This window comes from Giraffa tippelskirchi, chromosome 8 (genome assembly GCF_054371585.1).
Source record: "Giraffa tippelskirchi isolate mGirTip1 chromosome 8, T2T-mGirTip1v1.2.pri, whole genome shotgun sequence".
NCBI classification, from domain to species: domain Eukaryota; kingdom Metazoa; phylum Chordata; class Mammalia; order Artiodactyla; family Giraffidae; genus Giraffa; species Giraffa tippelskirchi.
Genome location: NC_137282.1, coordinates 15,232,977 through 15,260,856, shown reverse-complemented (window position 1 = coordinate 15,260,856; position 27,880 = coordinate 15,232,977). Strand labels below are relative to the sequence as shown.

General features: G+C 42.3%; 1 protein-coding gene and 1 long non-coding RNA gene across 3 annotated transcripts in view; one reads left to right on the top strand and one right to left on the bottom strand.

The window, feature by feature from the left end:
* Positions 1-12,002, top strand: part of LOC145518654 (uncharacterized) — a 112,075-nt gene extending 100,073 nt beyond the window's left edge. For both annotated transcript variants that reach the window (XR_014063084.1, XR_014063085.1), the window contains 3 exons: positions 1,661-1,752; positions 10,435-10,498; positions 11,106-12,002. The gene's annotated coding sequence lies outside the window, so the exon portion shown is untranslated. The remainder of the gene's footprint in view (positions 1-1,660; positions 1,753-10,434; positions 10,499-11,105) is intronic.
* LOC145518657 (uncharacterized) lies at positions 10,315-13,071 on the bottom strand. The gene is made up of 2 exons (XR_014063090.1): positions 10,894-13,071; positions 10,315-10,462 (listed from the first exon to the last, which is right to left on the bottom strand). It is a non-coding gene; the product is annotated as an uncharacterized LOC145518657 (long non-coding RNA).
* Between the last annotated feature and the right edge of the window lie 14,809 nt (positions 13,072-27,880).

Genomic DNA, 27,880 nt, shown 5'->3' with positions numbered 1-27,880 from the left:
ACTTCCAAAAAGTAGTTGGATGGGGACTTCCCTGATGGTCCAGGGGTTAAAAATCCACCTCGCAATGCAGGGGACATGGGTTCGATTCCTGGTCAGGGAACTAAGATTCTACATGCCATGGAGCAACTGAGCTCATGCACTGCAACTAGAGAGTCCTTGGGGTCAAAACAAAAGAGGCCACGTGATGTGATGAAGATCCTGTGTGCGGCAACTAAGACCAGATGCAACCAAATAAATAATTTTTTTTTTTTTTTAAAGAAAGAGTAGCTGGATGATGGCTCCAGAAAGCCAAAGGAGCAAAAAGATTTTCTCAAACCCTAGTTTATGAAGACTTGTAATCCTTTCCACCTTAGGACAAGTGTTTTACCATTTTCCTCTTCTTGATCTATTTGCTTTAAAACATTTAATCCGGACTTTCCATCGCCATCAAACTTCTCGGGAATAAAAAGATCTGTGATCATTCAAGGCAACCAGCACTGTTGTCGTCTTTTTCTCCTACTTCTTCTGATCTACACGTGATTCTAGACATCATTTGGTACCTTTCTCCCCATTTTCCTGTTAAGGCGGGGCAAGAAGTAGGAGAATTTTTATCCCTTGAGGCATTTATTTCCAGAATTGCCATCCAGCTGCTAACGTTTTCCATGTCTTCCGTCCTGAGAGTCTTGCAGGACAGCTGCCTAGCACAGGCAATAACGCTGACAAATTGCTCCCCATTTCTGACACTTTTGAATGCAATTAAGAAGTGACAGCTGTGTGGGCACTGCTAGTGCTGTGGGTTTGGGGGTGAATAAACTCTAGATGCTTGATTCATCTCTCTCTCTCTCTCTTTTTTTTTTAACAGTCTCCTGTTTTAATCTGGCTGGGGTTTTCTGAGGGATCTTCACGTGACCTAAATGGCAGGACATTTTTTCCCTTTCCTTTGCCTTTTCTCAATGACCAGCCTCTGAGGCAGCTTTCTCCTCTGCATTTCCACTTTATAATACTTAGATGGTGTTGGGTCTTCTCTCCTTGGGGGGAAAAAAAGGCAAGGTGCACTATATCTCTTCATTCAGGTTTTCCTCCTTTTTTTCTCTACAATCAGTATTGGTTCTGCAACCTGGTGACTGTTCTCCCTCTCGATTTGAAATCTTCGTCAGCCTGAATCAATTTAAACAATTGAATTATGCACATGAAAATCATAGCATAGCAAAACAAGGTGGACTGCTAATGATGTAAATACTGAATTTCTTAGGATCCTTATGCATTTTGGAAATTTTAATTTCTTTGAGCCCAAATGTTTTCATTTTTTAAAACTGGGATTAATTTAGCTCCCAGACCTAAATGTTTCTTGAGGATATATTGAGGAACCTACGTATCTGAACTCAGCATATTTTTATGCTTTTGCTGTGAGACAGTTGTAGATTCATAAGCAGTTGTAAGAAATAACATAAAGAGAGCTTGAAAATCTTCATTTCCCCCTACAGTAACTCTTGCACAACTGTAATACAATAGCACTACCACAAAACTGGCATTGATGCAATGCACTGACCTCATCTGATTTCCCTGTTTTACTTATTTATTTTAAAAATTGAAAAACATTTTTTTGACGTGGACCATTTTTAAAGTTTTTATTGAATTTGTTACAATATTGCTTCTGTTTTATGTTTTGATGTTTTGGCAGTGAGTCATGTGGAATCTTAGCTCCTGGACAAGTGATCGACCACATCAATTGGAAGGTGAAATGTTAACCGTGGACCACCAGGGAAGTCCCAGGTATGACTGCTTCTTAACTTGCTACATCTGTAGTGACTCTGTTTCCAAATAACCTCATAGTCTGAGCTATTGGGGATTAGGATATCTAGGATTAAGATATTAGGATATCTTTTTGCGGGGTGGAGGGAGACACAATTCAACCCATAAGGGAGTTCTGTGCAATGTTATGACATGTATAAATTTGTGTGACCACCACTACACTCAAGATAAAAACAGTTTCATCACCATAAGGATTTTTTTTTTTTTATAGCCATAGACCCCTTCTTCCCTCTCCTTTCTTCTCCCCTTACCTACCCTTGGAATATCTCTCATCTCTTCTCCATCTCTGTAATTTTGTCCTTTGAAGAATGTTACAGAAATTTCAATTACACAGACCACTTTTAAAATCTAGAACTCACACACAAAGGTATTAAAGGGGACTTGAATGCACCTATGAATTTTCCAGACCATCAGATGGCAAGAGTTTCATCACTTGGTTTTCTCCAGTTCTTTTCTTCTGGGCCCTTTGCTGGTCTGTACAGAGTGTTACTCAGCAGTTTCTTCTTCCTCATCTTCTTTGCCCGGGGAGGACTGGGGACCATGAGACATGTTTGCGCTCTGATGAATAGAGTGAAACATTTCACCACCACACTGCTGATGCTGCTGCTAAGTCGCTTCAGTCGTGTTTGACTCCGTGTGACCCCATAGACGGCAGCCCACCAGGCTCCGCCGTCTCTGGGATTCTCCAGGCAAGAACACTGGAGTGGGTTGCCATTTCCTTCTCCAATGCATGAAAAGTGAAAGTGAAGTCGCTCAGTCGTGTCCGACTCTTAGCGACCCCATGGACTGCAGCCTACCAGGCTCCTCCATCCATGGGATTTTCCAGGCAAGAGTACTGGAGTGGGTTGCCATTGCCTTCTCCGCACCATCGCACTCCTCCATGGTAAACCTGTTCTTATTGCAGCAGACACTTGACTTGGATTTCCAACTTGCAGAAGAGTTGTCAGTCTTAAGAAATGAAAGATCATAACCCTCCCAAGGGCTATTGATGGCGAAACACATTAACATATCAGCCATAGAATCACACAGTCTTAGAGTTATGTGGAACTGTGAACTATTTTGTTCCTTCTCTCATCTTTATAAAGGATTGCTGTTATTGTTTAGTCACTCAGTTGCACTCAAATCTTTGCAACCCCATGGACTGTAGCCCACCAGGCTCCTCTGTCCATGGGATTTTCCAGGCAAGAATACTGGAGTGGGTTGCCATTTCCTTCTCCAGGGGATCTTCCCAACCCAGGGAATGAACTCCTGTCTCTTGCGTATCCTGCACTGGCAGGAGGATTCTTTGCCCCTGAACCACCCAGGAAGCCCTTATCAAGGATGTATTCACACTAATACAGATAAGACACATTCTGCTGCAGATACGTGATTGTTCTTTAGGATGTTTTTAGGAGCTTGGTAGGTTCTGAAGAGGTTGAATGCCCTTTTTTTAGGTCATTTTACCTCCTTCTTATCTGATTTATCTGTTTTTACTGTCTAACAGCCTATTTCCTCAAATTAGCTCATGTCCATTTGCCTTATTTCTGGGAATTAGAATAAAATTGGAAGTCACACAATGTGCTTTTCCACTTTCAGAATCTCCAAGCATAAGGTATCAAATTATATTTCTAAAGAGAAAGCACGAAAGCCAGTTTTGGTTGCTTCTAAATGAAGCCAAAAGTTGATCATCCACTGTGGTCCAGAGTTGCCAAAGCATTTTCTTACTGGACAGTAAGTGGGACCACTCTCAAAGCATCTTCGTTGTCCAACATTCCAGCTATTTTTGTCCTTTACAAATATTGCAGCAATTTAGCAATCTATCGACTTGACTTTTTTTTCCATAAACATGCTGCCTGATAGATGCATAATTCAAATTCACACACAAACTGTGAGATGTTTGCTTAGCAAGAGCTATAATTTAAATGTAACCTCTGTGGAAAGCCATTCAGTAGTGCCTGTGTGTAAAGTGTAATTTAGTCTGTAGAAGCAATCTCCCCGCCGCCGTTCTAATATGCGAGCTTGTTTGCTAAATAATCATTGTGGCGTTTTGCTCAAAGCGGTGGTTTTATGTATTTTTCCTCCACTACTCGTAAATGTTGCCAAGGTAAATGAGAGGTCTTTGGAAACTGTTACTGTCATGTAGTTTTCATTTGAAAATGTCACAATAAAGCAATGTTCTTTGATGCCAAGAAGCATAGAACATTAGAACATGATAACCATAGTACCTAAACACAGTAAAATAACATAGCACAGATGGCTTGATTCTCTCTTAAAATGAGAGGCTTTTTTGCTCTTTTTTTTTTTATTCTAAAGGATCTGTTTGGAGGACAGAACTGGGAGTAAGATGGAATGTATAAAAGAGCCGCCAAGGTGGGAGTTTGGAGGAAATTATTATTATTTGCAGCTTGGGTCGAATGGAAAGGAAGAGAAATTTGGGAGAAAAATGTGCTCCAAATAAGTGAGATGGAGATTACAGTCCAAAATACGCCATTAACACCAAATTACAAAAGTCTTGCCAAGAGCCAGACAGAGGCACAAAGTAAAAGCAAAGTTTTAAAGGTGTAATTTGAAGAGTCAGGAGAATATACAAATAGAAAGTAAAAGAAAAAGAGGCAAGTTAGATGCAGCCAGACAGGAAAGGACACTATTTTTCTAAGTAAACTTTGGATACTTTTTCTTGTCCTGCCTACTACATTAAGGAATGTTAACTATACTTTTTTGTGTGTGTTTGAGAGTCCTTAAAACGTTGGTGATTGTTATATTATCCCTTGTATTTTTTTGAAAAAATATGATATTTTCTTTTAAAAAATAATAATTTCATTTATTTGTTTATTTTTTGGCTGTGCTGCGTCTTTGCTGCTGTGAGGGCTTTCCTCTAGTTGTGGCGAGGGGGGCTTCTCATTGCAGCGGCTTCTCTTGTTGTGGAGCATGGGCTCTGGGGCTCGTAGGCTTCAGTAGTTTCAGTGCGAGGGCTCAGTAGTTGCGGTTCCCCAGCTCTAGAGCACAGGCTCAGTAGTTGGGACACTCTGGCCTAGGTGCTCTGCGGTGTGTGAAATCTTCCAGGACCAAAGATCGAACCCGTATCTCCTGCACTGGCAGGTGGATTTTTTACCACTGAGCCACCAGGGACGCCCCCCACCCCCCAATTATGATAATTTCTAAATTAAAAGATGGAGTTGGGAATTTGAGTTTATTAAAAGAGACTCCAGGAATGGTAAATAAATGACATCATCATATAGGAATATTCTAAATGCTATCTGCATTGCTTATATATATATATGTATGTTGCTGTTCAGTTGCTAAGTTGCATCTGACTCTTTGTGATGCCGTAGACTGCAGCACGCCAGGCCTCTCTGTTGTTCACCATCTCCCAGAGTTTGCTCAAATTCATGTCCGTTGAGTCAGTGATGTTATCCAACCGTCTCAGCCTCTGCTGTACTCCTTCTCCTTTTTTGGTGGCTCATATATTGGGAGGCATGATTATTGTCTTCCAGCAAGATAGTGGAAGCAATTTGCTTCAGTTTCATCCTTCAAACATTTATTGGGTGATTACTATATGCTATTGTCTGTACTGGGCACTAAATATTCAAAAATGAAAGATTTTGCTTTCTTCTCTGGAAAACTCAATATCCTGCTAGGAGTGCCCAGAGTGGCTTATTTTCCTTTCTGGAGAGTTCTGTGTCTAATGTTTCTCAGCTTATTTAGTCGCTACTTTTTTCCCTATCACTTCTCGTCACATCATGAATGACCAAAAATTAATGTTCTCCTATTATAGCTTTACCTTGATTCTGATTATTCCTCTTAGGTAAAAGTTATTTATCTTCAAGCCTTACAATTGCTTTCCAAAAAACAATCACCGCTGCCTGGCGTTTTCAACCATGGGAGATTTTTGAAAGAATGGGTCTAATGCTCTAAAGCCAAATTTAAAGCAAGATTTCCAAAGTGTTTTGAACAATAATAGCATTACTAGAATAAGTACTCTCATAATCGTCCCTTTAAAGCGAAAAATACTCATCAGATGCTGATGTTTTGAGATGTTTCTTTAAAACAAAAAAAGCTGTAATCACATTATGTATATGTGTTTTGTGTGCTAGTGTGGGTGCCTGCAAAACCATGTCTGACTCTTTGTGAATCCGTGGACCATAAACCATCAGGCTCTTCTCGTCCATACATATTGTAAAGTCGTTGATGGGTCAATGTTCAGTATTAATATGCTTTAACTTATGATTGTCTCTTATTTAGTAGTTAGTGAGAAAACCAAATGCAAGAAAAAAACATGACCTTTACCTGTAAACCATTGAACTTGCTGGGTCCTAAGAGTCATTGTCTGGTCTCATGTAATGGAGAGCACTAGTCCTTAGAGAATGGTTCACTCCATCTTTATCTCCATCCTCTGAGATGGCAACTTCTGTGCTTTTTCCTTCGCAACACTGTCCCTGTCCTCCCGGTCACATTACCTGTATGTTCTCAGAGCACCCACAGCACTTCCTCATTTGAAAGTATAATAAATAACAACCCTTTAATTGTGCATTTAGACATTAGGTGTCCTCAGGCAGGGTTTGCTTCTATTTTGCCCGCCATTGAATCTTTGACACCTAGCACAGTGCCTGGCACAGAACAGGCTTGAAATTAAAATATACCGAATAGGGACTTCCCTGGTGGCCCAGTGGTCCAGACTCCATGCTTCCAATGCAGGCGGTGTGGGTGGGATCCCTGGTTGAGGAACTAAGATCCTACACGCTTCATGCTTCATACTGGGTAAATGAACAGATGAATGAGTGAGTGAAATGCTAAATTTATTCTTATACTATCCTCTTATTTCTTCTTTTCTCTTAAGAAAAGAAGATATTTACGTTTCCCCCTTTAGCTGAAAATACGGAAAAGACGATTTTCTAAATGGCCTTTCTTGGTATCCGAGTTTTATATGAAATCTCTTGACGGTGTTTTATTTCGATTTTTCAGAATTTTTTTTCTCCCTCAACTAGAATGTATATAGAAGTTTGGTCTCACAGAGATTTTAAATATAGCAGAGTTGTGTTTTTGAAACAGTGGGCAAATAAGCGTCCTTATGTTACCTGATCATGTAATATAATTTGTTTTTTTGTTCACTACTACCTCTTTCAGGGTACCTTAGTTCCCCAGAGTCCATAAAATGGTTGAGAAAAAGAGAAGATATTTCCTTCAGTTTACTGAAAGTTGTTTTCTTACTTTTCCAAAGGAATAAATATTAGATTCTATGGTACTTTCTACCTGGAACTAGTCAAAGTGTGAAATTTCATGTTTTATGGCCCTTGCTGGTGGTAATTAACATATACAAGTTCTTTCAAAATGACTTTTGTAATTGCATTTTTTTTGAGATTTCAGACACTCAGTTTTTTGTTACAAAATTTTGAATTCTCTGAGAAATAGTTTCTGTTCCTGATAACAATTCTTCACACACAAAAAAAGAGGCTGTTTCTTTAGAATTGGTCACTTGGTTAATGTTTATCCAAGATTTTACTGAGTTATTTAAAAATACACCTACCATTTTTAGATCAAGCCTTAGGGAACTTATTATGCTTAAGTGTATAAATTGTGATATGTTAATATGCTAAACTATGATGAAATCATTGAAGGCATCATCATGTGAAGAAAACCCCAGGGAGGTTATTAGCAATTTAGCATTTACAGTTCATGAGAGAATGCTAATTTTACTTACTAGAGGAAAGTACAAAGATGGTAATCATTATGAATAAGACCCAATGATTGTAAAAGCCTAAAAATGGGAAGTTGATGATTATACAGATATTCTTAGAATAAATGCATCTGATAGTGTAGAGAAAATGGAACATCTCGATTCAGTTGAATTTCCTTCCAGTTTCTTTGTTTGTTTTCCTGGAAACCCGAATTGCAGTGAGCTGCCCACCTTGAATGTATATCCCAGTCCTGTGATTTTAACCTGTACGGGTGAATACTAGCCATTGCTGTTACTCTTTAGTCGCTAAGTCATGTTTGACTCTTGTGACCCCATGGACTGTAGCCCGCCAAGCTCCTCTGTCTATGGGATTCTCCAGGCAAGAATACTGGATTAGGTTGTCATTTCCTTCATGAGGAGATCTTCTCCACCCAGGGATTGAACCTGAATCTGCTGCATTGGCGGGGGGATTCTTTACCCCTGAGCCAGCAGGGAAGCCTAGAGCACTCCCTATAGACTAGGGTGTATGAGTAGACCATGGAGTCTCACACAGTAACTCTAAAATCTTACAGAGTAACACTGTGATGGGACCTCCTTAGTGGTCCAGTGGCTAAGACTCCACACTCTCAATGCAAGGACCTGTGTTCAATCCCTAGTCAGGGAACTAGATTGCACATGCAGTGAGTAAAAGAACCCATGGGCTGCAACTAAGACCTGGCACAGTGAAAGCAAGCAAGCAAGAAAGAAAATAAATATTTTAAAAGTCATCACTGAGTCTCCTGAGTGATTTCTATCACCCACTCTTTTCTTGGCCCTGTCATCAGGACCCACACCAGTACCTCATTGCTCACAGTCTCATCATTTTTCCCCATCCCCTTTCCCCTACCCACTAGCTCTTCAGGATCTTAACTTGATTGCAAGATATTAAGAATGTATACATATATTTTAATGCTCTTTTTCAAGAAAACGTCCACCATGTGATTTACAAGTAGGGAAATTGAGGCCCAAAGAGGTAACACAAATTATTCACTTAGAAAATCAGTTGGTGAAAGAGCCAGGCTCTTAACTCTTAGCTTGAGGTTTTTTTCCTAGTATGATATCTTAATTATTTCCATGGTGCTACTAGCTATTCCATTCTCACTGGTAATGAGAGCTAAATCAATCTTACACAGTTGAGTCACAACGTAGCCTATCTTTTTTTATTGTTCAGTCACTCAGTCATGTCCAACCTTTTGCAACCCCATGGACTGCAGCATGCCAGGCTCCCTAGTCCTTCACTGTCTCCCAGAGTTTGCTCAAACTTATGTTCACTGAGTTGGTGATGCCATCCAACCATCTCATCCTCTGTCGCCCCCATCTCCTTTTGCCTTCAGTCTTTCCCAGTATCAGGATCTTTTCCAATGAGTCAGCTCTTCGCAGCAGGTGGCCAAAGTATTGGAGCTTCAGCACCAGTCCTTCCAATGAATATTCAGGGTTGATTTCCTTTGGGATTGACTGGTTTGAACTCCCCACTCCAGTATTCTTGCCTGCAGAATCCCAGGGACAGAGGAGCCTGGTGGGCTGCTGTCTATGGGGTCGCACAGAGTCGGACACGACTGAAGCAATTTAGCAGCAGCAGCAGGTTTGAACTCCTTGCAGTCCAATGGATTCTCAAGAGTCTTTCTTCTTCAGCACCACAGTTTGAAAGCATCAATGCTTCGGTGTTCAGCTTTCCTTATGGTTAAAATACCTCATTCATAATTGTAGTAAATCACTAGTTATGTTTCTCACACAGATTAAAAAGGGCAAAATGTGGGAAATTGGCAGACCAATACACAATAGTATTGGAAAAAGAGAACAGGAATAGGAAATATAGAAGTGACGCAAATTGAGAGGAGCAGGAATGAAATGAGATGATGGAAATAGAGAAATTAGTGACCCTGTGACACTCAGCCTTTCTGATAGCTGCTCATCACAAACCTGCAAGCCTGAAGAACAAAGAGCCTGGAAACAGTGACATCAGTGGTTTATTGGATAGGGGATCATGCATGTGTGAAGCAAAAGGGTCCTGGAGCAATACTCCACAGTGGGTGGCCAGTGAGGGGCTGGACATGACAGCATGATGGAGTTGGAGGGAAAGAGGTTACCAGGTTACCAGTTACAGAGCAAATTTGACTCATGTTGGCTCATTGGTTACCAGGGAAACCAACAGTGGAACATGCCCCCTTCACTACCCCTTGGATAAATTAACATAGTAGAGACATTCTTATAAAGATTAGAACTATCCCTAGCTGGGGCTGGGGGCAAGTAGGCATTTATTGATTAGGCTCTATGGTTAAGAGGGAAGTCAATCATGTGAGTATGGTGTAAATAAGTCAGGGACTGATGAGTAGAGGATGAGCAGAGAGGAAGAGAATAGTATCTTGAGTGGTCTGATCATATACTTTCAGACAAGAAATCATGTAAGATACCTTGGGTTTTAGGTAAATTATTTTTTTCTAAAAGGCATTTTTTTCATTAATAATAAGCACTCAGTAAAAGTTATGTGTAGGTAACAACACTAAATCAGTGGCAAAATCATCTTGCTTAATCCTCTGTATGTTCACCTGAGGAATAGTTGTTTAACCCCCACTTTACCTAAGAGGAAACTGTGGGTAGAAATGTTTTAGAACCATGTCCTATGTCACATGACTAACCAATAGCAAAGCGGAGATTTAAACTTAAGTCAGCTGAATTTTTTCAAGTTTTTTTTTTTTAAATATGATCAAACACAGGCAAAAATTGCACTGACCTTTCAATATCAAAGACTGAACCTCTATAAATTTTGTTACCTGAAAACTGGATTTACCTCTCAGTGGGTGTCAAGCCAAAAGACACAACCAAGCCAAAGATTCAGAGAAGGAAGGATTTATTACTTGAGACAAGTTAGGTGAACACCGGGGATCTTTCCCAAAGCAGTGTCTCCCCAAAAGCAAAACTGCATGCTCAGGGCGATGCTTCTCTCCTTTCAGCCTCGAAGATAAAAATCGTTTGGAGAACCTGTGTGAAAAGGTTGTTGGTTAGAGCTCTGATTCGGTAAGTCCTGGTTGGAGTCTGAGAAACTGCGTTTCAAAGAAGTTCCCTGGTGATGCTGCGGGCTGCTGGTCTAGGACATTTCCAGGGTCACAAGCTCAGGGTTCAGCCCCCAACCCAGCGCCAATACCCCTCATGCCCTCTAGAGGGCGCTGAGCAAGACTCTGCAGGGGCTTGGCCGTCAGCGGCCTTGAGACAGGCTGTGGGTTTTCTCTTTTCCGGTTGATTGGTGGTAGGAGCTCTTTTTATTTTTTTTTCTAACTGCCATCTTTAAGAACCTCATTTTGCTCACTGGAGATAAAGATTGCCACTGTTCCCAGTTTCTCCCCTTTTCCTGTTTTTCTGAGCTGTTTGCTTCGAATAGGCGCTTCATCTGTCTGTGAGATGGCGCTGTTTACCCTCCATTCGGCGCGGTGATTTCCAGCCACGCAGAAGATGGTGACTCTGAGATTTGTCATTGTTAGCCATGGTCTTCGATTTCCTTCACACGCTTAGTTGTCTGTTTCCTGAACTGTGTGTGCCTGTGTACATGGAGAGACGTAAAAGAATCAGGTTTGTCTTATTTTGTGAGTTTTTCACCGCATAACTCCAGCATATTTTTTCCCCTTAGGAGAACTCTGGTTGACGGCTGGTGCTTTTCGACGCTGTCTCGAAGCTGGGTATTACAATTTAATGCTAACTACTACCAATTATCATAAAACAAAGCTAAGAAATTATGTTTATAACGTTTGGTTTTGCAGGCCTTAAATTGGTTACAATGGCGTACATTATCATTATGGGCATTAGTGTTAAGTCCATTAGTGTTAAGCATTAATATTTTACTTCTGTATTATCAGGGTTGAATGATAGCAAACACTAGCAGTCAGAGTACAAAGAACTTAAAGGTTTTTGTTTCCCCCATTACTCTTTTGCCTGTTTGTCCACTTATGTGGTATGCACGCACTCCAAACTAGTTATTCCAGCCAGCTCTGGAATCCATTTGGACCACTCCGTGATTAATCTGGCCCAGACAATCAGTAGCAGGGAGGAAGACAAAGGAAATAAAAGATCACTGTGGCCCAGTCCAACTGCCCACTGGGTAGACATAGAATCAGAACTCTGTTCTAAAGAGTTATGTGACTCAGCTAACATTCTGTGTATGTGTGTGTGTGTGTGTACGTAAGTCCATGATCATGAACAACACAGACTTAAAAGAGGTTATACAGGACTTCCCTGGTGGTTCACTGGGTAAGAATCTGCCTGCCAATGTAGTGGACATGGGTTCAATCCCTGGTCTGGGAGGGTTTCACGTGCTGTGGGGAAACTAAGCCGATGTGCCACAACTACTGAGCCCTGACTCAAGAGCCCTTGAGCTGCAACTCCCAAAGCCTAGGGTGCCTAGACCCTGTGCTCAGCCACGAGAGAAGCCACCTCGTTGAGAAAACTATGCACCGCAACGAGGGAGCAGCCCCTACTTGCTGCAACTAGAGAAAAAGCCTGCGCAGCTCTAAGACAGCACAGCCCAAAATATTAAAATAAATACAAATTTTTTTAAATTAAAAAAGATTATACAAACATGTAGCATAGGTTCGACAGCAAAAGAGAAAGATGTAAAGGGAATCACATTTTGCCCATTAATCATTACTTGGTCTTGGTTGTTAAGAAGCTGCTCTTCCAAAAATATAAGTCCTTCCTGAGACAGTTATGCCAATCATCTATTCACTCAACAAATATTTACTAAGTGCCTTCTATTGCCCGGCATTTGTATTAGCAGCTGTGAATGGAGTAGTAAATAGCGCAGGGTTCCTCTGCTCATGGAGCCTATAATATGCTGAAAGAGATAAGCAATAAAGAAGTAAATAAACAATTGAGCAATGGTAGAAGTGCAACAAAAGAAGCAGGGTGATGTGATAGAGGACAGAGGATGGGGTGGTCAGGGAAGGTTCAATGAGAAGATGACATTTAGCTGATGCAAGATGGAGGGAACCATGTGGGTAGAGAGGACCGCATGGGGGAAAGCCTTAAACTACCAACACCCTCATCAGAGGGTCTCCTAAGAGCTACATGTTTGAAGGGATATGTTCTCACTGATGGGTAGAGGCCAAAAGTAATTTTGGATCTAAGGTGGTGTCAGGGGAAAGTAGAGCTTGGTAGGCAGTCTGTGGTCATTGTGAGAGCCATGGCTGGAGGGAAACACAAAGGAAGTGTGACAAAGGCACATTTGTCGATTTTGCAATTATGTCTAAAACCCTGTGATGCCCCTGGCAGCCTATGTGCTAGAAAAAGCTTGCCCTAGGACAGTATTCTCTGAGAAAGGGCAGAATTCCTTCACTCTTGGCCTCTTCTCATTTGGCTGGTTGTGTGATGTGGCATAACCATGGAGACAGGTACATTCGATGTTTTTCCTTGTGGTTCCACCTGCTCGCCTGGGCTGTGGGCATGATGGGCTAGTCCACCTGTATAAATAATCCAGGCCTGATTTGGAACGGCCTATCGATCTGAACTGCATCTGCTTTGGCTGTTCAGCAAAGACAGAAGGTCAGTCTTGTGTTCTACATTAGGCCGTGGCTCTCTCCCACAATACTACTCAGCCGAAGAGTGAAAAATCTATTCAATTAACCCATTGTTTAGTACTCAAAACATTTAGACAGTTTGTGCTTTTAACTGAATTGGCCATAATTTGAATGGGCATAAAAGACTGTTCAAATTAACCAAAATGAAAAGGGGGGAGGTGATTAAGACAATTAATCTAGTCTAACCATTCACTCAAACATTGAATGAAAAGCAATCATGTGTCATTGAACCCATCTTATTCTACCTGGGGGAGGGGGTTTTCAGAGTCAGGGCTGCTATTACACAGTGGAGACTGCTTGGGAATGAGAAACCCAAACCAGACTCAGTCACTTTCCCTTTTCACACCCCAGATGTGTAATTTACTGAGGTATTGCCACAAGCTCACAGCAGAGATCCAGTTAGAGCTTTGGGGACTGATTTCTCAATGTTTTTCAAAGGGTTTAGTATCTACCACTTATTGAGATGAATGGGATGTTACGAGATGGTTAGGAAAGAAGCTATCTAGACAAAGGAAACAATATATTTAAGGGTTGTGATGCTGGAGAAAAGTTCAGTATGCTCACAAATGGTTATTCATTTGTATGCTAGAACACAGGTGGGAGAGAATAATGAGGAAAAAAGGTAATTGGGGCATATACCTAGAGAAAACCATAATTGTAAAAGATCCATGCACCACGATGTTCATTGCAGCACTGTTTACAATAGCCAAGACATAGAGGCAACCTAAATGTCCATAAAAAGAGGAATGGATAAAGAAGATATGGTACATAAATACAGTGAAATATCACTCAGCCATAAAACGGAACAAAACTGTGCCATTTGCAGAGATGTAGATGGACCTAGAGATGGTCATACAGAGTAAAGTTAAGTCAGAAAAACAGATGTCATATATCAGTGCATATATGTGGAATCTAGAAAAATGGTACAAATAAACCTATTTGCAGAGCAGAAATAGAGACACAGATGTAGAGAACAAATGTATAGACAACAAAGGTGGGGGAGGCGAAGTGGGATGAATCGAGAGATTGGGATTGACCTGTCCACACTACTATATACAAAACAGACAGCTGATGAGAACCTGAAAGTATTAGTCACTCAGTCGTGTCCGGCTCTTTGTGACCCCATGGACTGTGGCCTGCCAGGCTCGTCTGTCTGCAAATTCTCCAGGTGAGAATACTGGAGTGGTTAACCATTCCCTTCTCTAGGGGATCCTCCTGACCCAGGGATCAAAACTGAGTCTCCCATATTGTAGGCGAACTCTTTATTGTCTGAGCCGCCTCCCTGGTGACTCAGACAGTAAAGAATCTGCCAGCAATGCGGGAAATCCAGGGTCACAAATAGTCGGACACAATTGAGTGACTAACACTTTAATGAGAACCTACTGAATAGCATGGGGAACACTGCTCCGAGCTCTGTGGTGACCTAAATGGGAAGGGAATCCCAAAAAGAGGGCTTGTGTGTTTATGTGTGGCTGATTCACTTTGCTGCACAGCAGAAATTAACATGACACTGTAAAGCAACTACACGCCAATAAAAATTTTTGAAAAATGTTAACAGTTGGGGCAAGTTTATGAAGGATTTGTAAGCATCATGTTGAGAACCATGAGTTTATTTTTCAGGCTAGTGGTTCTGAAACTTTTGTGTTAATCACAAATCACAGAGTAGGGGAGAAGGAAGCAGTGTTTACAGTGCAAATTCCTGTCTTATCTACTGGGATGACAATTCAATAGGTCATGAGTGAGGCCGGAGTAAGACTATGCCTTTTTAATGGTTCAGGTGATTTAGACGCACAAGGTCTAAGAATCACCATCCCAGAAGCTTTTCTGGAGGTAACAAGAAGCTCTGGGAAGGTTTAAAGCCCAAGAGTGTCTTATAGGATTGCACTCTTCTGGTCTAGCTGAATTCTTCCAATTAGTTGCTGCATTCTCAGCTTTCCTGATGCTATGGTATATGACCTGCTCTTGTATGCTTCCTCATCGGTTCCTGTCAGAGGGTACCCACAGGAGACTGATATTATTTTTAATATATTTAGTTACTTGGCTGTGTTGAGTCTTAGTTGTGGTACTCAGGACCTCCACAGCATCATGTGGAATCTTTTGTTGCAGCGCATGGGCTCACTAGTTGTAGCATTTGGGCTTAGATGCTACGTGTCATGGGGGATCTTAGTTCCCCGACCAGGGATTGAACCCTCGCCCCCTTGCATTGCAAGGCAGATTCTTTTTTTTTTTTCTTTCTTTCTTTTTTTTTTTTTTCTACATTTAAAAAGTAATGTTTATTGAAGTATAGTTGGTTTACAATGTTGTGTCAGTTTCTGCTGTACAGCAAAGTGAATATTATACATATACATTTATCTACTCTTTTTTTCACCTTTATTGGCTATGCCAAAGCCTTTGATTGTGTGGTCCACAACAAACTCTGGAAAATTCTTTTTTTTTTTTTTTTTAATAAATTTATTTATTTTAGTTGGGGGCTAATTACTTTACAATATTGTAATAGTTTTTGCCATACATTGACATGAATCAGCCATGGGTTTACATGTGTTCCCCTTCCTGGACCCCCCACCCACCTCCCTCCCCATCCCATCCCTCTGGGTCATCCCATTGCCCCGGCCCTGAGCCCTTGTCTCATGCATCGAACATGGAATGGTGTTCTGTTTCACATATGATCATATACATGTTTCAATGCTATTCTCCCAGAACGTCCCACCTCACCTTCTCCCTCAGAGTCCATAAAATTGTTCCATGCATCTGTGTCTCTTATTCTGTCTCGCATATAGGGTTATCGTTGCCATCTTTCAAATTCCATATATATGCATTAGTATACTGTATTGTTGTTTTTCTTTCTGGCTTACTTCACTCTGTATAATGGGCTCCAGTTTCATCCATCTCAGTAGAACCAATTCAAATGTATTTTTTTTAATGGCTGAGTAATATTCCATTGTGTATATGTACCACAGCTTCCTTATCCATTCGTCTGCTGATGGACATCTAGGTTGCTTCCATGTCCTGGCTATTGTAAACAGTGCTGCGATGAACATTGGGGTACATGCGTCTCTTTCAATTCTGGTTTCCTCGGTGTATATGCCCAGCAGTGGGATTGCTGGGTCATATGGCAGTTCTATTCCCAGTTTTTTAAGGAATCTCCACACTGTTCTCCATAGTGGCTGTACTAGTTTGCATTCCCACCAACAGTGTAAGAGGGTTCCCTTTTCTCCACACCCTCTCCAGCATTTATTGCTTGTAGACTTTTGGATAGCAGCCATTCTGACTGGTGTGAAATGATACCTCATTGTGGTTTTGATTTGCATTTCTCTAATAATGAGTGATGTTGAGCATCTTTTCATGTGTTTGTTAGCCATCTGTATGTCTTCTTTGGAAAAATGTATGTTTAGTTCTTTGGCCCATTTTTTGATTGGGTCGTTTATTTTTCTGGAATTCAGTTGCAGAAGTTGCTTGTATATTTTTGAGATTAATTGTTTGTCTGTTGCTTCGTTTGCTATTATTTTCTCCCATTCTGAAGGCTGTCTTTTCACCTTGCTTATAGTTTCCTTTGTTGTGCAAAAGCTTTTAATTTTAATTAGGTCCCATTTGTTTATTTTTGCTTTTATTTCCAATATTCTGGGAGGTGGATCATGGAGGATCCTGCTGTGATTTATGTCGGAGAGTGTTTTGCCTATGTTTTCCTCTAGGAGTTTTATAGTTTCTGGTCTTACGTTTAGATCTTTAATCCATTTTGAGTTTATTTTTGTGTGTGGTGTTAGGAAGTGTTCTAGTTTCATTCTTTTACAAGTGGTTGACCAGTTTTCCCAGCACCACTTGTTAAAGAGATTGTCTTTTCTCCATTGTATATTCTTGCCTCCTTTGTTGAAGATAAGGTGTCCATATGTGGGTGGGTTTATCTCTGGGCTTTCTATTTTGTTCCATTGATCTATATTTCTATCTTTGTGGCAAGGCAGATTCTTAACAACCGGACCACCAGGGAAGTTCGGAGACTGATATTAGTGATAACAGAAAGTCAAAGATTCTCTGGTACTGCAATGTTCTGTGGCTACCAAGAAAATCCTTCATGCTGAATTGAAATATATAGTTGTGATTCAATTTTAAAACTTCCACAACCACAATTAAGTTTTACCTACATTTGCATGGCACAATTATGCCCAGTACTCTGGTGATTCATTGGCTAATCCAAATGTTTTCATCAAACTAATTTTCTACCACTAAAGCCACTAAGAGTTGCCAGGGTCTCTGGGAGGACTCTTCACCATCCCCAATGCAATAACTTATCTAGTCTCTAACACCAATCTTCTGCTTCTCAAATCTATTTTTCATATGACTGCCAGAGTTGATTTTTTAAAACTCTGGTAAAGATCATTTAACTTCTTAAATACAAAACAAAACCAAAACACCTTTATTTTTAGGAAGGGAGCTTATTTACATCATTTTCCTACTTTGTACCTGGAGGTAAATGAAGCAAGTTGTAGCTAATCTTTATGAAGCAGGTCTTGTTATTTCCATTTGAGAAGGAAATCTCAAGATCCAACTTCTGGGAAGCAACTAAACTAACATCTGAACTCAGGCTCCAGAACTTGTTCTCTTTCTAGTATATTATCAAATGGTTCAGTTAAGATAGAGGTAGCAGAACTACTTTAAACAGAAAGTTTGGTTTAGGACTCCTTTGGTGGTCCAGTGGTTAAGAATCCGCCTGCCAAAGCAAGGGACACAGGTTTGATCCCTGGTCCAGGAAGATCCTACATGTCTTGGAGCAACTAAACTGGCTTGTTACAACTAAGACCCGATGCAGCCAAATAAATAATAATAATAAAAGGAAGTGGGGGTTTCCTTGGTGACCTAGATGGTAAAGAATCTTATTGCAATGCAGGAGACCCAGGTTTGATCCCTGGGTTGGGAAGATCCCCTAGAGAAGGGCATGGCTACCCACTCTAACATTCTTGCCTGGAAAATTCTATGGACAGAGGAGCCTGGCAGGCTACAGTTCATGGGGTCACAAATAGTCAGACACGACCGAGGGATTAACACTAATACTTGGCTCAGTGGAAAAATCATTGACCCAGGAGTGAGTCATGAGGGTCCTAGTGAGTAAATGCTTGTTATTTTTTGTCTCTTATCCTCTGGCTTCTTATCTGTAAAATAGAGATGGGCCCAAAACTGATCTAGAATGTACTTTTTTATTTTATATTTTTATTTGATTATCTTTCTCTTTCTCCTAGATTATAAACTCCATGATGGTAAGGACTTTTAAATTGTGGTAAAAATATATAACATGGCATTTACCACTTTAACCATTAAAAAAATTGTTCCTCTGAGTTACCACTTGCCACTCAGAACAGCCATGAAATTCAAGGCAGCTTTGCTTAACCAGCAGATTTTTCTCTTTCTCGAATGCCCTTTTCTCTACTCTAATTGTGGCAAGTCTACTTATCTTTTGTAATTCTTCCAGGAAGACTTTCCGGATTCTCCTGGTCCTAAACAATTGTTTTGTGCTCTCTTCACTGCACACTTGACCTCCACTATATGGCTCAGATGGTAAAGACTGCCTGCAGCTTGGGAGACCCGGATTTGATCCCTGGGTGGGGAAGATCCCCTGGAGAAGGGAATGGCAACCCACTCCAGTATTCTGGCCTGGAGAGGAGCTTGGCGGGCTACAGACCGTGGGGTTGCAAAGATTTGGACATGACTTTCATACTTTCACTTCCATAGAGCTAATTTAGTTTTACCATATGACATGCAGCAGCATATATTACCATATTTGACAGATGTCTCCCTCATCTTCTGTCCCCGGTTCATCCTCTCTAAATGGTTATATGGCATGATTTCTCTCTGAGGCTGGGGGTATGAAAGTGACTTAAGGTTTGGCTTCCTTCAAGCTGATCGAAGTGGAGGGTAGCAAACATAAATCTTTCTCCCGCTGGTCTGTACTCACCAGAGTGTGGCATGCTAGGTTGCTTCATTCGTGTCCGACTCTATGTCTTTTTAAGTCTCCTACATTGGTAGGCAGATTCTTTACCACTAGCGCCACCTGGGAAGCCCCTGTTCACCAGGGTAGCCTCTTTGTTTTAACAGTTCAGTTCAGTTCAGTTCAGTCGCTCAGTCGTGTCCGACTCTTTGCGACCCCATGAACCGCAGCACGCCAGGCCTCTCTGTCCATCACCAATTCCTGGAGTCTACCCAAACCCATGTCCATCGAGTCGGTGATGCCATCCAACCATCTCATCCTTTGTCGTCCCCTTCTCCTCCTGCCCCCAATCCTTCCCAGCATTAGGGTCTTTTCCAATGACTCAACTCTTCACATGAGGTGGCCAAAGTATTGGAGTTTCAGCTTCAACATCAGTCCTTCCAATAAACACCCAGGATTGATCTCCTTTAGGATGGATTGATTGGATCTCCTTGCAGTCCAAGGGACTCTCAAGAGTCTTCTCCAACACCACAGTTCAAAAGCATCAATTCTTCGGCGCTCAGCTTTCTTCACCATCCAACTCTCACATCCATACATGACCACTGGAAAAACCATAGCCTTGACTAGACGGATTTTTGTTGGCAAAGTAACGTCTCTGCTTTTAAATATGCTATCTAGGTTGGCCATAACCTTCCTTCCAAGGAGTAAGCGTCTTTTAATTTCATGGCTGCAGTCACCATCAGCAGTGATTTTGGAGCCCCAAAAAATAAAGTCTGACACTGTTTCCGCTGTTTCCCCATCTATTTCCCATGAAGTGATGGGACCAGATGCCATGATCTTAGTTTTCTGAACATTGAGCTTTAAGCCAACAAGCAACTCCCAAATATCAGTGTATTAACTTAATAAAGGTTTGTGTTTCTGCTCCTGTCCTGGTCCAGTGCAGGTTGACGGATAATCTCTGCTCCCCACAGTCACATCCCTGGACCCAGGTTTCTCTCTAGGGACTCAAGTAGGGGGATTCCTGAAATCCTTCTTGAGATTTCACTTTCTTTTTTTTGCCTCAGGCCAGTAGGCAAGGGAAGAAGGGAATGAGGAGGGTTGAATGGGTCTTTCATGGGTCAGGCTTAGATGTGGCAAAAATCACTTCTGCCTGTATTCCTTCTTCCAGGGTTTGGTCTTCATGGCTTTTCCTGATTATGTGAGAGGCTTGGAAATGAACTTTAACTGTGAGCCCAGAAAAAACAAAAAAGCAAGTTTGATGAGCATTTAATTAAATTGTCTCACACAGACTAAAAGCAACTTGAAATCTCCCTAACAGCTGTGTTGTAGTACATAGTTCAGGGGGAGAGACTTTCTTGGAAACAATATAAGTGAAGCCGCTGAGTGGCCAGAGAGCCTGGTATGCGTAGGAAACTGGTCAACAGTATTTGGTGGTAAATTGTGTGTTAGTTACCCTGATGGCACCCCCTGTTGAGGGAAGCCCCCCTTCTTACTAAGTTAGAGTCAGACTGGAGTCAGGGTTTTTTGTTTGTTTTTTGGTCCAGACTTGCGATTTATTTTATTTTATTTATTGGAGTATATAATTGCCTTATAATGTTGTGTTAGTCTCTGCTGTACAATGAAGCAAATCAGCTACATGTATACATACATCCCCTCCCTCTTTGACCTCCCTCCCACCACTCCCCTACCTCACCCCTCTGGTCATCATAGAGGACCAAACTGAGCTCCCTGCAAGCTACAGCAGCTGTCCACTGGTTATCTATTTTACTATGGTCATGTACGCAACCCTAATCTCCCAATTAATCCCACCCTCCCCTTCCTCTGACTCCACACCTCCCCCTACACACACACACACACACACACACACATTCTATACATCTACATCTCTATTCCTGCCCTGAAAATAGGTTCCTCTGTACCATATTTTTTTTCCTAGATTCCACATCTATGCATTAATATATGATACCGGGATCTGGTTTTTATAGTGAGGCTCCCAGAGCAGGGGCTTCCCTTGTGGCTCAGCTGGTAAAGAATCCATCTGCAATGTGGGAGACCCCAGTTTGATTCCTGGGGCGGGAAAATCCGCTGGAGAAGGGATAGGCTATCCACTCCAGTATTCTTGGGCTTCTTTGGTGACTCAGCTGGTAAAGAATCCACCTGCAATGCAGGAGACCTGGGTTCAATCCCTGGGTTGGGAAGATCCCCTGGAGAAAGGAAAGGCCACCCACTCCAGTATTCTGGCCTGGAGAATTCCATGGACTATGGAATTCCATGGGGTCACAAAGAGTCAGACACGACTGAGTGACTTTCACTTTTCACTCCCAGAGCAGAGGGCAATCAGTTTGGAAATGAATCGAAATGCCCCTCCTTGAAATGGAACCCACCAGGCTTCTGCATTTATCTGGATGGGACTCAGTGGCCTCGGTCTGTGTGCCAGACAGCTGCTCCAGTCTGCAGGGCTTTACTGGAGGTGGAGGAGGGCACCGGGTCTGCCTTGTGGTTGATGGATCAACCCGGTTTCCTTCCGAGGCTCATGCCAGTCTCTTGTTCCTCACTCAATCCTCCGGCTCTCCCCAAATCCTTTACACCGATGGGCACTTTTGAGTTTGACAAATGGCACTGTCTGCCTGGAGACGAACGAGAGTGATCTGATTCTTATTTAAACCCAGCACATCTGCGGCAACCAGACATGTGTTGGAGCAGACAGCAACACCTGGAGCCCGGCAGAACACAGACAGGAAGCGGGGAGGCCTGGGAATGGGGGGAAGCCAGGAGGCCCAGAGGCTCATGCAAACCATTCCCCCAGCCTTTAGGGGGGAAGCGACCAGACAGTCTGATGTTCTTATTAACAGCCCTTTCCAATTCTGAGGCAGGTTCCTTGGGGCCCAGTCCAGTCCAATATTGCTGTGGAAACTAATCTCCTGCTCCTTTTCTCTTGCAGGACACAGGGGCCTCTTGAACGTTCTCCTTTGTCACATTGATTTGTTTCAAAGCAGGCGTTTGCTGACAGCACCCCCATTAAGATGACCTCCCTGATTTATCAATCCAGCCAGGCTCCCTGACAGAAAGGGGGTTTGGTGCTTTTAAAAATAAGTTTTCTTCCCAGATGAAGCAAAGCGTGGAGAAAGGGGAAAGAGGAGTGAAATGTGAAGCTTGTCAGTGTGAAAGGCAGTTTCATTGTTTGTCCTTTAACTGGCTTTTGTTCCCACCAGGGGAGTGTTTGGGTCTCTCCCCAATTTGCTAGAGATGAAAGCCCAGTTGCCCAACCATGAAAGACAGGAAAGGACGTGGGGAGGAAGGGTTTCTCCTGTACTGATCCTTGGTCTTCAGATTGAAAGAGGACCTGGGGACGAGTTACAGTTGCTTAATCTATGTGGGAACGCTCCAAATATGAATCGGCAAGCCTTTGTGTCCTGGAAAGTTCTCTTGGACACCTGAAGTCCCCAGGGGAGGGAAATAACATCCTTGGTAGAGAAATTTTATTTTTTCAAAGCTCCTTTTCGTCTCTCTGAGCTCAAATCTTCTTCTTCTTTTTTTTTTTTACCAACCATCAGAAGAATGACTGGCCTGTGCCACCATCACCCAAGACACACACATCATTCCAATGACTCTGGAAAAAAAGTCATGCACGTGGGAATGGGAATGGGAGCTGGATGGAAGGATGGGCCAGTATCTGCTGTAGATCGACAGCGTGGTGTAGTAGAAACTGCACTGTGTCAGGTAGTGACTGGGTACCAGAATAGGGCCTGCCTGACACCTTTCCAGCTCCCTGGCCATGGAGAAGGCATTCCCACAATTTGGATTTCATCTCCTGCACTGCAAAATGTGGCTAGAGTGGTATAGGTTACTTAGCCTCTGTTCAGGTCTTCCTTATGATGAGGTTATATCCCCATAAGCCATTGTTAGGTTGAAAATGCATTTGAGGGAATTCCCTGGTGGTCCAGTTGTTAATTTGCTCCCCAGGGAAATTTGACAGTGCCTAGAGACATCTTTGATTGTGGTGACTCTGGGGAAGGGGAGATAGACTGTGGGGCTGGTACTGGCATCTCATGGGTAGAGGCGAAGGATGCTCTTAGACACCCTATAATGCAAGCGATGCCCCCTGTTTCCCTACTAACAAATAGGACTCACACTCTTGCTGCCAAGGTGCAGGTTCAAATCCTGCTTAGGGAACTAAGATTCCAAAGATCCCACAAGCAGTTTGATGCAGCCCCCCACCCCAAATGCATTTAATACCCCAACCTACAGAATATCAAAGCTTAGACCAGCCTACCTTAATCGTGCTCAGATCATTTCTATTAGCCTATAGTTGGGCAAAATTACCTAATACAAGCCCTATATTATAATGAAATGTTGAATATCTCACGTCATTTATTAAATACTGTACTGAAAGTGGAAAAGGGCATGGTTGTCTGGGTGCAGAATGCTTGTAAGTGTCTCTGTTCACCCTCGTGATGGTAGGGCTTCACCTTCCACTGCCCAGCATCTCGAGAGAGCAGGTCACCAGCCTGGGGAAAGATCAAAAGTCCAAGTACAGTTTCGGATGTGCGGGCGACCTGGTTGCGACATCTGTCACCCCACTGATCGCCAGGGTTGACGCGGCTGATGGGGCTGGCTGGGCGAGTGTCCCCTTCTTCCCTCACTGCTCCGCCTGCACCTCTCCCGAAGCTGCATGCTTGGCCGAAGAGGACGACTGTCCCCGATAGAGGAGGACCGGTCTTCAGTCAAGGGTATACAAGTAGCTGCTCTCCCCCGCTAGAACCTCCAAACAAGCTCCCAAGTACAGTTTCTACTGAATGTGTATAGTTTTCCCTACCACCATGAAATAGAAAAGTCAAAATTTCTTTAGGTTGTTGGTTAATCATTTAGCAAATTCCCATGTTTTCAGAGGACTGAAGCAGATGCCTCAGGGTGCTTAGTGTTTACCGTTTTGAGAAAGGCTGTTTGTCTCACCCTCCTGGTATTCTTTAAATATGCTTTCAGAGCGATCCAAAACCACAGATAAAAGATACGAATGAAAAGAATTAGCATATTTTTATTCCTGTGTAGGTGGATGCCTATGTAAATGTGTATTCTGTCCTCTCAGTGTGTGCTAACACAGGAGCGTGTGAGTGAGTGATGTATGAAAAACAGTGAAAGCAATTGAATTAATTCTACTGACATGGTTATGCCTTAAAGTCTGAGGAAGAATGAAGATTGGAGCCACCTAGACTCCTCCATGACTGCTACTGATGCTTTTTTCTACCCAGTAAAAATGGAACTACAAATGAACAAAACCAACCAACCCTTGGCAAATGATGGCTGATTAATGATCAAATCTCTGAGGAAGTGGGAAGAGCGACCTCCTCGTCCCAGAAGGGAAGGACTTCTCAGTCTCTGCCCACCATCCTCCAAGAACAAAGAGGAAGAGGGTGTTTCCGCCGAAGGAAAGGAGAGAGCTGGCTGTTGTGGAGTTACCTGTGTGGCTCCATAGAGCCCTGTCATGTCACCCCTGCTAATTAGCAGAAACGCTTTCTTGGCATCTATTATTAGAGGCAATTTTAGCCACAAAAGTTCTGAAGGATGAAACCTTAAAAAAAAAATCCACGGAAGGATAAGAAAACTGGGTCAACCTGCACGTTTTTATTTGAGTTGTCTGCAGAGGTGACTGAAGCTCTGGAAACTAATTAATACTCATAGAAGTGTTTAGTTTTCAAATGGTCTATTCTAGCACTCCAGGGAGACGGTAGGTATAAGCGGGCATTGCCACTAACTTGGGCAAGTCACATAGCCTCCTTGAGAAGTCCTTTCTGTTTTTTAAAATCAGATTGCAAGACTGAAGAATGCCTAAGCACCTTGTCAATTCTGCGTTGCGTCTGTCTGTCTGTAGGACAATGGTTCACAGGGAGAGGTGGGGAGTAATTTGCTCCCCAGGGAAATTTGACAGTGCCTAGAGACATCTTTGATTGTGGTGACTCTGGGGAAGGGGAGATAGACTGTGGGGCTGGTACTGGCATCTCATGGGTAGAGGCGAAGGATGCTCTTAGACACCCTATAATGCAAGCGATGCCCCCTGTTTCCCTACTAACAAATAGTTGTCTGGCCCAAAATGTCAATAGTGCCATAGAGTAACTCTGCTCTAGAAGTAAACAGTGAACTTACATGCTTGATTTCACTACTAAAATCCCTTGGAAAATTAAAAATGATACAATTTCTTGATGATTACCACCACCCAACATTTTATAAATATGATGATTTTCAGAGGCTAACATTAGGTCCAAAAATGGATGGTGGGCTGGGGGCAGAGAAGCACTCCCTTATGATGGAAACATGATGCGGGTCTAGGGAAGGGGCTGTGCCTTAAGCCCCAAACAGCTTAGGTTTGGATTAGATAAAGGTACTTAAAAATAATTTAATTGATTATTACTATTATTTTTGGCTCCACTGGGTCTTCATTGCTGTGCACACAGGCTTTCTCTAGTTGTGGCAAGCAGAGGCTAATCTCTAGTTGCAGTTCAAGGGCTTCCCATTGAGGTGGCCTCTCTTGTTGCAAAGCACAGGCTCCAAGGGGTGAGGGCTTCAGTGGTTGCAGCCCCCTGGGCTCTAGAGCACAGGCTCAGTAGTTGTGGTGCATGGGCTTAGTTGCTCTGCAGCATGTGGAATCTTCCTGGATAAGGGATCAAACCCAAGTCTCTTGCATTGGCAGGTGGATTCTTTATCACTGAGCCACCAGGGAAGCCCATAGATAAAAGTACTTTCAATCATCCTGTATATGGGACTGTTTGTCCTTGTTACAGGCATTAGGTGACAGAGATAAAGGTTAAAATAAAAACTATTTCTTCAAGCTGCTGATAAAGCAGGTACAGCTATACTTGAGCTATTTATGCAAAAACTGATAATCAAGTACCCTTCTGAGTCAAAGCTGCAACAAACAAGTGGCCTACAACAGCAAAAATTTACTATCTTAAAATTCTATAGTTTAGATGTCCAATACGGGTATTGATGCAGAAAATGTGGCCTCCGTGCACCGGTGCTAAATCGAATCTTGGAGACAGAGTTTTGGATGAACTAGAAATGAACAGAGGAGCCTGGCAGTCTGCAGCCCATAGGGTCGCACAGAGTCAGACACGATTGAAATGACTTAGCAGCAGCAGCAGGAATGAAGAGCTCGATTGCTTTGCCAGGCAAAGGGAGACACAGAGGGCTTGAGCTCTTCGAAAACTGTGTGTCTCAAATCTGGGGAATTTTTTATAGCAAAGGTTCAAATTTAGTCTGTCTGACCCTGACCTTACCCAGGGCAAAAGATACACTCTACACATGAGATTAAGGTTAAGAATCCTGAGATGGAAATATTCTCCTGGATTATCCTTGTCAACCCATGAGTCTTTAAAAGAAACTTCCCTGGTTAAATGTTCTCTGGGCCCACAGACATGACCCATTAACGGCTACTGTAAAAACCATTAAAGGTTCCCCTTGTAGACTAGTGTTCTTCTGTTGCTTAAAGATAGTGCAGACAGTGCAGAGGTCTCTGCCTTGCAAGACATGAGCATCCCCCTTAGGACATCCCATCCTGATCATCAGACTAATAACTACGGTGAAGCTGCAGCATAACTTGGTCAGGGGACTTCTGGACCAGGTAAGAGAAAATGAAGGAATGTCAAGACTTACCTAACATGTACTTGCGTGGTCTGGGTTACATATGGGACTGAGTCTTGAGATGCTGGATCAACGTGAAATATAAGGTTGGATAAGGAAGAGTTTATCTATATGGAAGCACCTCATCATACAGGATTTTAAAAGCCTTCAAGTTACTTTCCCAGCACCCTACTGCTAATCAAGGGAGAAAGAGAAATGAAAGATCATGAATTCAGTCCTAGCTGAAAACCATTCTATGATGGGAAGAACCCTCAAGCCTTGGTGACAGAAGCCTTGTTATAGAAATCTCAATCAACTGGGTATATAGTAGTAAGAAATGAATTAGGACCTAATATACTCTTTAAAAATTTACGACTAATTTCTGGAGAACCAAGACTTGGGTTTGAACCCTGGGTTGGGAAGATCCTCTGGAGGAGGGCATGGCAACACACCCCAGTATTCTTCCCTGGAGAATCCTACGGACAGAGGAGCCTGGTGGGCCACAGTTCATAGGGTTACAAATAGTTGGACACGACTGAAGCGATTTAGCACTGACACACTTACTTTAATGATAACAAATCTTATTTACCCCAAACCTACATAATTATCCAGTCCCTAGATGATTTTATGTGGCATGCTATATATAGCTATTCCAGCAACTAAATTAACAAAGTTAAAATTTATTTTTAAGAAAAGCTGTGAAATCATATTTTAAAGCTGAGAGTAGCATGGAGAACATTTAATTCAAAGCTCTGTCACGACTGAGCTCCTATAGGATGATGACTGTATCCCCCTAAATGAACATATTGCTGAGAACTGACTTTTGTTAACTCAGTGTTCAGCCCCCTGATGAATCCCACAGATATTACTTAACATCCCTAAGGTTGGACAGAATGTTCGTGGCAATGCAAAACTTAGCCTAGTTTTATAGTCATGCCTTTTTTTGAAAAAAGATCTTTCTTCTCCTTAACTATTCCTCAGTTCACTGAGAGATCAGCCATAAAACATAAACAGCCTTAAGAGAAGAGCCACATGTTCACATTATTCATGGGGAAGTAGGTCTATTTTCACCTTGGGTTAATGGAATTCCATGAGGCAAACAGATGATTAGAAACTTTTGGATGAGTACAAGAGGGTCTTTCGGTACCTCTAAAATCTCACCTCCCTGATCTTTCCTTTATCTGGCTTATCTATAAATTTTGCTGTGTTTTTGTGGTGCTGGTGGTCTTGTGGGGGGAGAGCCAGGGGAAAAAGGTGAAAATGGGCCATGAGATCTTTTGTTGTGGGCAGTATAATGATGATCCC